The 10570-nt window shown below is 35.7% G+C and overlaps 1 protein-coding gene across 3 annotated transcripts in view; it reads right to left on the reverse strand.

The window, feature by feature from the left end:
• Window positions 1-10367, reverse strand: part of LOC145680824 (putative protein-lysine deacylase ABHD14B) — a 45340-nt gene extending 34973 nt beyond the window's left edge. The window contains exon 1 of one of the 3 annotated variants that reach the window (XM_081751913.1): window positions 10269-10367. The gene's annotated coding sequence lies outside the window, so the exon portion shown is untranslated. Of the gene's footprint in view, window positions 1-9822; window positions 9871-10192; window positions 10213-10268 lie in introns of those variants that run through there. The other 2 variants (XM_081751915.1, XM_081751914.1) reach the window with 2 other exon arrangements.
• Between the last annotated feature and the right edge of the window lie 203 nt (window positions 10368-10570).

Genomic DNA, 10570 nt, shown 5'->3' on the forward strand with positions numbered 1-10570 from the left:
AAATTCGTAATTTTACCTAAGTATTTTCTAAAATGAACTATATATATTCATGAACTATATAAAATGAATATGAACATGAACTATATAAAATGAACTATCAACGCTAATTGTTAATCATAAGCTTCTGTTATTGAAATAATGATGTAAATCAATGCCTGATATGTTCCAGAAATGTTAATGAATAGTGGCCTAAGTATAATGTTTTATATATATATCTTTATACTTATGCTACTATTCATTAACATTTCTGGAACATATCAGGCATTGATTTGCATCATTTCAATAATAAAAGCTTATGATTAACAATTAGCGTTATTAATATATGAACTACACCTCACATGACACACAATAAGAATAAAACAAACGAGACGGGAGACCCGAGTTTGATTCTCGGGGAGCTAGTGTGGTTTGGATCTCACATTAAACTTTAGGTACGCGTCTCATATAGCCTTGCTTCTAAAGGGGACGCTAAACCTCAATACAAGAACAAAGGAATATAAATCTGGGTACTTTCAACTCCAGGGGCCCTGACGGGAAAGATGTGGTTTGAGCCATGCCTCTAATAGGAGATGAACACTTTAGTACTCCGGACCTCATCAATTAAAATTGAAGTAGGCAGAGCTACCCTGAAATGGGTTGGTCTCTTCCGGTCCTACTGGGTCAGAAGATGAATGTTTCATCTCCCAAATGGATGATTACCACGTACCATTGATCCGGGAGAGTACGTGATACTTCAGGACGTAAAGTTAAAGTGAACGGGGCTTTCAAGAAATGGGTTGGACTCTGTTGGGTTGTGCTAATATCAGATTTGGTACCTTCAGGTGCTTCGGCAGAAAAGGTGGAGGTAAGTTTGCCTTAATGCTCTGCCAGCTGCACTCGAGATTTCTATTCGCTAGGGGAGTTAGCTTCACCAGGAAGCATAACTGGAAAATGGATTTCAGTTCATAAATACTAGCTATTTTCTTAAAGTAGATGTAGGCCTACTGGGGTACAGGTAAATACTACACTGGCATTGCCTTTCTTTCTCGAAAAGTAAATTGAGCTAAATGAGAAGAAACATTTTGCCAGTGGAAAAGTTTCATTCCACTCCTCAACAGAATGATTAGCGAGTCCTTTCTGTTCCGGTAGTGCTAATGCTACCTTAGCCCTAATCTGAGGTAGACAGGGCTGAGATTGTAGCAAATCTCTGATTTTAATGGGGTTCCTAGAATATGGGCTAGACTTCGACGAGTTGTGGTTATATAGTGAGATTCTGTAACTTCCGATATTAAGGCATGTTCTGGCTCTAAAAAAGGGTGTGTGAATTTACCTTAAAACGCCCCAGTCCCAATACTAAAGATAGTGGAGACTCTCATTTGCTAGGGAAGTAGATACGACTGAGTAATGGGCTTAAGTTCATTACTGTTGATCTGATAAGAAAGAAATTCATTACTGTTGATCTGATAAGAAAGAAACCTCCCTTTCTAATGGCGCAGGGGAAATGCCCTTAATCTTGAACGCAGAGATGTAATCGAGGACATGTGGAAGTATATGGCATATATGTACCTAACGCTTTTAAAGTCCTGCGCATAGCCTACTCACTTCAAATTTACACACTATATAGATATAGGCTGAAAATTAAATATATCCTTTTGTTTGCTTTATGAGCAATGATGATTTCCTGAAACTAGCAAAACCACCGATTTTAAGTGACAATTTATCAGACAACCTCCAACAATCCACGACTGATTCAAAATGAGTTCCCTCTTATGACACAATCGTGAACACTGAACTTCAAGGTTATTTTCAATTCGGTGGTATAATTCTAATCATTATCGTTTTTTCATTTGCCACATTCTGAGAAATTGTAGTACACATATTTGTAGGTTGGTACCGTATAATTGTATTCAGAAACATATTGTAGCAAGGTCCACGAATATATGTAGGTTGCTTCCTACATAAAGTTATAATCTATAAAATTAGACGTATATGGAGTATGTAGCTGAATTTACACAGGTATACTAAACGCAATGTTAACTTGAGAGCCAAATCACAAGCGCATTACTACATGTTGGCTCGCGAACCTTTTCACAGGGAAGCCTTTGTGTGTGTTGATTTGCATTGTCTCCTTGATTGGTTCTCAATCGCTACTTGTTTCGACTGGCACTGCCCTGGGTCTCAGCTGATATGCGCGGGGCGGTGATTTCTCGTCAATTTCTTACCTCTAATGGAAAATGTTTCTTGGCCTTTTTTTTTTTTTTTTTTTTTTTTTTATAATTCATGAAGACATGACAATAGGGATAAATGTATTGGAAATTCACACGTAATTTATTTGCAGTACTCACAATTAAAACCCAGGAGCGTGAACACTATTTTGCTTATTCATTTCGGACGAACAACCACCCTCCCACACAATAAATTAAAAATACATTTTTTTTACAAAGTACCGCAACCCTACGTTGGCAGTGAGTAAAGAAGCAACAATCATATCAACAATTTCTCCAACAGTTCTGTCTGCATTGTTTCTCTTGGTCGAGCATAAGTGCACATGCCAATTTACTTTGCTTGACTTCGAAGATGTTTCCCTTTCTTATATTTGCGATGCAGCCAAACGTACTAGTGAGCAAACTAGTAATGAAAGTCGATTTTGGGGGCCGTGGTGGCTCAGTGGTAAAGCGTTCACCTCTGGTGCATGGGGTCCCGGGTTCAAACCCTGCTCCCACCAAGTGAACTTTGTGGTGGACAAACACCGTGTGCGTGGGTTTCCTCGGGTTTCTCCCGTTTTCACCCACTTTCTTCATTCCACCATTTCATTCATTGCTTATCATCACCGTCTCCTTTAGCCTAGCCGGCATAACCGTGGGAAGTAAAACAGAAAAAAACCTGAGAAGGTAATGATTCGGATTCATTCATGTTTTCAATTTCGCGCAACACTCTCCATGGTTTCAGTTTCATTACACCTGCAGAGTAGAAAAAAGGTTAAGCATGACACAGTATAGATACGAAAATTCACGACAGAAAATATTGGTGGGAATAAACTCATAGGACCTTATGCAGAGTCGTTCTGACGTGTGATTAATGTCATACTAAGACCTATAGGGCGGTATTCAGAGAGGATTCGTTAATCGAGGGCTAGACACAGACTAGTTAGTAAGCATACTAACTCTTTACTAAGGAAGGTGCAATTTTTGGTATTCAGAGTCTACTTTCAGTACAACTAAAATGATTATTTGGGCATGATTAACTTATATAACCCCAATGCATCGGGTGAGAAAAATAAATATGGCAACTATGGAAAAGTAGCTCAGCGCATGCGTAGTCTGTAAAAATGAAAATACATGAAATACGAAATACGAAATGTTGTGTCGCACGCCAAACCGTGGGTAAAAGATTAGCCTCTACTCGAGATTAATTAGTCACGTATGGTTAACTTCGTCAAATATCACGTCCTAATCAGAGACTGAATACTATTTTGATAACCATCCGTTAGTCAACCTCGTAGTATGGCATTAATCAGACATCAAAACGACTCTGCATAAGGCGCATAGTTTTTAAAAATATGCATGAAGTTAATTACACATTTGAAGGAAGTAATATTTATCGAGTAATATAATTACTCGTATAGCATTTGGTAATTATTTTAGTACAATAATATAAGAGAAGATAAAAAGGTCGAAATAAATTCTTTGATTAAAATATCACTCTTTGATGTATATTTATTTGCAGGTTTAAGGAAGAGGTTTATATAATTGTATTTTAAAGAAAGGAGCTGAATAGTTTCTAACGTATCTTGTAATGCAGTAACTGTTACATCGAATATACCCATTTATTATCGGAATATGTTACCTGTCAGAAATACTGTTTTAGTACGACATATGGTTTATATCATGAAGACTGCGGCTGCAGAGGTGGATAAAAATTTTAAGCGGAAAATCCCGTCGAAAAAAGCATTATTAGGAAGACTATGGAGTAGAAAAAATATTTTAAGTGTGTTTGATGGCTTGAAATCCCACTTTCTCTTAATAGAGAGCTGTTTGGTCATTTTGAATGATTTTTCTTCCAATCTAACATCTTTATTATGGCTGAAGTTTCAGTTCAACGAACTTACCGAGGTAATATGTACAGTACAACAGAACTATAATGCAATTGCAAAGAGAAACATTGATTGGAGTTTCTAGTTTAATTGATAACCTATGTAAAAATCTAATCAATAGAAATCAAATGCCTTCATAACATCTGAGGTGATCAAGGTTTTCTAGTATATAGAAGAAGAAGACTTCATTACTAAGAATGTGTTCTTAAAAATCACAAATTCTTTCTTTGACGATTGTATCGATTATATAAAACGCTGGTGCTGCCATAATGATATAATCAAAAGTGTCATACTTGAATGGAGTGGTGTACAAGCATCTACTACTTTCTTTTTTGTTAATAAGTCTTTGATAGGTTAAATGAAAATGTATCTATTTGATGAATTTCTTCATGTAAAAGAATAATACGTCAGAACAGTGATGATGAAATGCAAGAAAAACCCCTTTTCACAATGTGAATAGCAATATTTCAACAGTGTAAAGATCTATACGTTGTTAATGACAATATCTGCAGAATGTAGGATTTTGTTTTGTGTCCTCAGAGCAAATAATTATATAGAGCGCGTCTTTAATATTATGAACACGTATTGGACTGAAGAAAAAGTCTACTTAATATGGACATATCAAAAGCAGTGCTCATAATGAAAACACATTTTTACAGTTTTATAATTATCTCATATAAAACAAAGAGTCCTTACAGATTATTCATTCTACTGAGAAATATACGTAAATTGTAAGATAAATTAAATATCCTACATTTGTCATTTACTTGTATTGAGTTGGCAGCACAAATAGTATTAAATGTTGTACTTTAATTCATTTACATGTTACACTAATTAAGTTCATGAATTCTTTGATATTTTAAATAGTTTATTTTCTAACATATACGTAAATATAAATATTAGGGATGTCGACAAAGTTCCGGTTCCGCGAGAAACCGGTTCTCGGAGATCCGGTTTTCAGAACCGGTCCTGGAACTGGTTCCATACCTGGATCTGAAAACCTAGTTCCAAAATCGGATCTTAGAAACCGGTTCCAGACCTGGATCCGTAAACCCGGTTCCAGAACCGGATCTTAGGAACCGGTTTCAGACCTGGATCCGAAAGCCCCCAAAGACCCGTATAGGAAGCACAAAGTTCACCTTCAAAACACTGCAAGGCGGGACCATGCGCTTGTGTCCTCCCCTCCCAGACCCCCTTGTGCTCCCAGAAAAAAAATTGGGCTACCAGTGGTTGTTTAGCCAAATGAGTTGGCCAGTTTTCCTATTTAGCCAATGAGTTTCCCAGTTACTCAGTTTATTTAGCCAAATGAGTCAAGCGCCTGCCTGTTGTTTCCACCATTTCATCTAGCACACTGTTTACAGCCTGCCAGCAGCTCGGGTTTAGCGTGGGGATGGTCACAAAGATCCGAAAACCTGGTTCCAGAACCGGTTCCAGACCTGCATCCGAAGAACCGGTTCTAGACCTGGATCCGAAGAATTGGTTCCAGACCTGGATCCAAAAAACCGGTTCCGGATCCGGATCTTCTAGAACCGGATCCGTTCAGACCCGAAAACCGGTTCCACCAGGAACCGGTTCTGGCCATCAATAATAAATATTATTATAGCAATGTTTAGGGAACAACAAACATCACGCTAAAATTGAATCCACATTATGTAAGATGCCCCTGTATTTTAGTTTCAATGTTTGGTCAGGTTGACTTTTCCGTATATTAATAGTTCAGAATGGTTTCGTCTAAAAACGTTCTTGCTTCACTAATCTCAATAATATGCTTAAATATACTATAAACAGTGTTCCCAACAATGCAATAGACACAATATATTTCGATTTATCTAAAGCCTTTGATTCTATTAATCATTCATATCTACCTTACGAAATATCTAATATATATATATATATATATATATATATATATATATATATATATATATATATATATATATATATATATATATATATATATATATATATATTTTTTGCATTAATGGGACACTCCTATCTTCATTGACTAACGACTTACAAGGCCGCACCCAGACAATAGTTTTGGTGCGATTGATTTCTAACTCCCTCCTTAGCTGTAACATCTGAAGTAGACAGAGAAGTTTACTTTGACCCTCTTATTCATATTGTGCATGGATAATTGAACTAGTCTCTTCTCAACTCAACTTACAGCAGAATCTTGTTATTCACAGACGACTGTAAAATCTTCAGGGCAGTCAAAATAAAAACAGACTCCAAGCTACTCCAAAACGACATAGATATTTTCTATCCTTATGGTGCAAAGAGTACTTTCATAACATTTTCCCTTTATATATATATTGTACACTCCTCATACAACACAAATGATTCGCCCGTCATGAAAGTCAATATCCAGAAGGTTCTCGGAGAGAAGTGCACAAAGAAATCACGTCCACTTCTTTGTAATTTTAGACATACCGTATTTCATATTTAAGATTTCCACCTCAAGCTCCTTTCAGTACTTAAACGATTTACGTTCAGATTTTATAAAATAACTTTTTATGATGTAAAAAAATGTTCGGGGTCGTGGTGGCTCAGTGCTAGAACGTTCACCTCTGGTGCATGGAGTTCTTAGCTCAGCTAGAGCCGAGTGATCTTTGTGGTGGACAAACAGCGTGTGCACAAGTTTTCTTGGGGTTCTCCCGTTTCCTCCTACTTTCTTCAGTCCACCATTTTTTCATTCATTTCTCATCATCACCGTCTTCTTTAGCCTAGCCGGCATAACCGCGGGACGTAAAACTTAAAGATTTCATTTCATTTTCAAAACACTGTTCATTTTCCATCTATTTAAACAGAGCGTACAAACTTTGAATCTTTTTCTCATTACAGTAAAAGCTCCTTATTCGCGCTTCCTTCATTCGCGTTTTCACTATTCGCGGATTAAAAAAATTGCGACCCAATTCCTATATTCGCGGCTACAGATTTCTTTACTCGCGGATCTAATCAGTACGTACATACATAATAATAAAAAAGATTCTAATTGGTATCCAACCCAATATCCTTTGTAAACGCCGTCAAATGGACTAATAAAATGTAAAATAGATCTTATTACAACATTGCCTAAAGTATGTTGTTAAGTGATATCGCCGCTGTATTGGTTCGGACTTTGACACAAGCCGCCTCCGCCGCGATCGGTGTTTTTGAGAATGTAAAAAAAAAAAAAAAAAAAAAAAAAAAAAAAAAAAAAAAAAAACAGAATGAAATCAACCTTATTACTCAATGAATACAGTATATTTTTAAATGCCGCCACATTATTAGACGTTCCGTCCTTTGGTAAGAGCCGCTTTGCGTATTTTATTGTTTCGTCTTTCCATTCGTTACAAAAATTGTGATCGAGTAACACGTTTCTACCGTTGTCTTCCTAATTTATACAGTAATGTCAACTGAAAAAAATTAGAAACGAGTTTCGACACGAAAAAAATCTGTGTTACCGCTTAAAGTGAAAATAGAAATACTTGATCGTTTATGCCTGGAGAGTCGTTTGCATCCATATCACGCTCATTCAATGTCAACGAATCAACTATACGATCGATAAAAAGAATTCGAAGATAAAATAAGATCGTCTGTAGCTTCAACTTCAGTCAGCGAAAATTGTTCGTGATCCAGCAATAGAAAAAATGGAAGTGGCGTGGTCATTATGGATCGAAGACCGCAACCAAAAAATGATGCCCCTGAGTGGCCCAATGGTCCGGGAGAAGGGAAAGCGTCTTTACGCTCATTTTAAAGAACCTAATGGTAGTTGTAGTGGTGAATGTACAGGTGGAGGATTTCAAGCATCGGAAGGTTGGTTCGATAAATTTACGGTGAGACAATCATTGCATAACATTGAAATCGTTGAAGAAGCTGCATCTGCAGACACTGCTGCAGCAGAACGATATCCAGAAGAATTTGCAAACTTAGTAGCTGATGGAGGATACAAACCTGAGCAAGTATTTAATGCAGACGAAACTGCACTGTTTTGGAAGAGAATGCCAAAAAAACATTGATTTCTAAAAGCGAAAAGTCTGCTCCTGGATTTAAGGCAGCAAAGGATAGAGTTATACTGCTGCTATGTTCTAATGCATCTGAAGATTGTGTCATTAAACCACTGATGCTTTACAGATCGTTAAATCCTCGGGCTTTAAAAAATCAAAACAAGGACGACCTGCCAGTATTTTGGCGTGCTAATAAGAAAGCGTGGGTTACAAGCGCAATTTTTTGTGACTGGTTCCGGAATTGTTTTGTTTCTGAAGTTGAAACTTATTTTAAAAAATACAGAATTTAGACTTTAAAGCAGTTCTAGTTTTGACAATGCACCATTTCATCCTCGCGAACGTGAAACTATGCATCCAAATATAAAAGTGACATTTTTACCTTCCAACACGACGGCTTTGCTTCAACCTATGGACCAAGGAATAATCCAGGCCTTTAAGCTCTATTACATTAGACGAACCTTCAAAATCGTATTGGATAATATGGAATGTAATCCTGATATGAATGTTATGGAATGCTGGAAGAAATTTGACATAGCAAAATTCATCGTAAATATAAAAGAATCATTGGAAGAACTGAAGCCACACACATTGAAGTCATGATGGACTGCTCTGACTGCGGAAAATGACGAAGAATGTGTGCAAATTCAAACTTTGACTGCAAACATAGCCGAAATTGTGAATGGAATAGGACGAGATGGGTTCGAACAGATAGAATCAAGTGACATTCAGGAATTGCTTGAATCGCAAGATGAAGATTTGACTGAAACCGACTTGGAGGAAATGTTAAATTCACAGCCCATTGAAGAAGAGGCTTCAACAAGCACTGGAAACGCGACATTTAATTTGAAAAATCTTAGAGAAGGTTTAAGAATGGCAAATGAGCTTTGTGATTTCTTTATGAAAATTGATCTGTCTATGGAACGAAGTCTTATTTTTAAGAGCAACTGCTAATGCCTAATTGCTAATGCTACTGCTGAATATCAGTCTGAATTGAAGGAGCTTTAAAAATTGCCAAGCAAGAAAAAATTACAAAATTCTTCAAACCAATGCCTAAGCCTAAAGATAATAATTAATCAATATGGTCAAAAACTTCAATTACAGTAAATTGATTTTTATATATGTATTTTTTTTTTATTTTGTCACCTAGAAACGTATCCCCTATAATCCCATATAAATTACCATTCCGTATTCACGGTTTCTGTATTCGCGGCATATTTGTGGAACATATACCCCGCGAATAAAGAGCTTTTGCTGTACTTTTTTAATTGAACTTGAATTCCTTGAGCTCCGAACCCCTCATACAAACACAATAACTAAGCAATCGATGCGCATTCTAGACTTCTGTACAAACTGGCAAAATTACGACCTCTGGTGTTTAGCAACGTTTTGAAGGCAGTAATTTCTCCAGAAATAAAATATTGTTCACCTCTGGACAATGGCAAATTCTACAAACCTATCTAAGTTACATTTAGTCCTAATTTCTTTCTTGCAATAGTACGCTTTTGAGTACCTCGCACATGTGCAAATACCAAATACAAATTTTAACACACACTAAATATTTAACTATCTGACACCAGTTGTATTGTATAAAGCCACATCGACCAACTCAGGTCCGAAATATTACTCTCAAAACTGCAAATATTTCTGAGCTCCATTCAAACACGTTAACACGTATCACCTCCATACAGTTCGACCTAGATCTTCAATAGTTCAAGGTTCTCTGTTTTACATGGTTGTTTTATAATGAAATATTATATACACCTGTCGATTTATATAATTCTGAAGCTGCATATAATTCTTTAATACGACGTCATTTTAATCGTTAAATTTAGTCCCCTATTGTTACCTAATACTTAAGAGGCTGTTATTGTTTTATTATTACATTAATATATCATTTTCATGTTGATTTGTTAGATATTCCAATGTAAACAGGCGTTCACTTTTATCTGGAATTACGTTTGTAAATTAACAAATAAGTCTGTTCCGCCACCCTATTTTGTTTAGCTAGTAAGCCAGAGTTTGATTTGTGTGAAGCAGCCACACTTATATAACTAAGAAAATGAAACATGTTTCAAAATGAAAAAAAAGGTCTCTATTATTATATTGTAGAAATTTTATAAAATTAACCTACTATGTTTATTATTGCAATTAATTAATAACAGTTGTGAAATATATGTGAAAAGATACTTAAAACTGTTTGTACTTACCCTCCTTCCTTTGAAAATTCACACATGTAAATAAAACAAATGACAGTGATATAGCGAGATTGGCTGAATTTTCGGCTTTGGAAAAATGTTCCATATTTTAACCTCTGAGCAATAATAATAATAATAATAATAATAATAATAATAATAATAATAATAATAATAATAATAATCACAGACTAGAATGTGTATTATTATTATTATTATTATTATTATTATTATTATTATTATTATTATTATTATTATTATTATTATTATTATTATTATTATTATTATTATTATTGTGCAGAATCAGAATCCGAATC

This window comes from Thermobia domestica, chromosome 3 (genome assembly GCF_964235325.1).
Source record: "Thermobia domestica chromosome 3, izTheDome1.hap1.1, whole genome shotgun sequence".
In the NCBI taxonomy this organism is placed as follows: Eukaryota; Metazoa; Arthropoda; class Insecta; order Zygentoma; family Lepismatidae; genus Thermobia; species Thermobia domestica.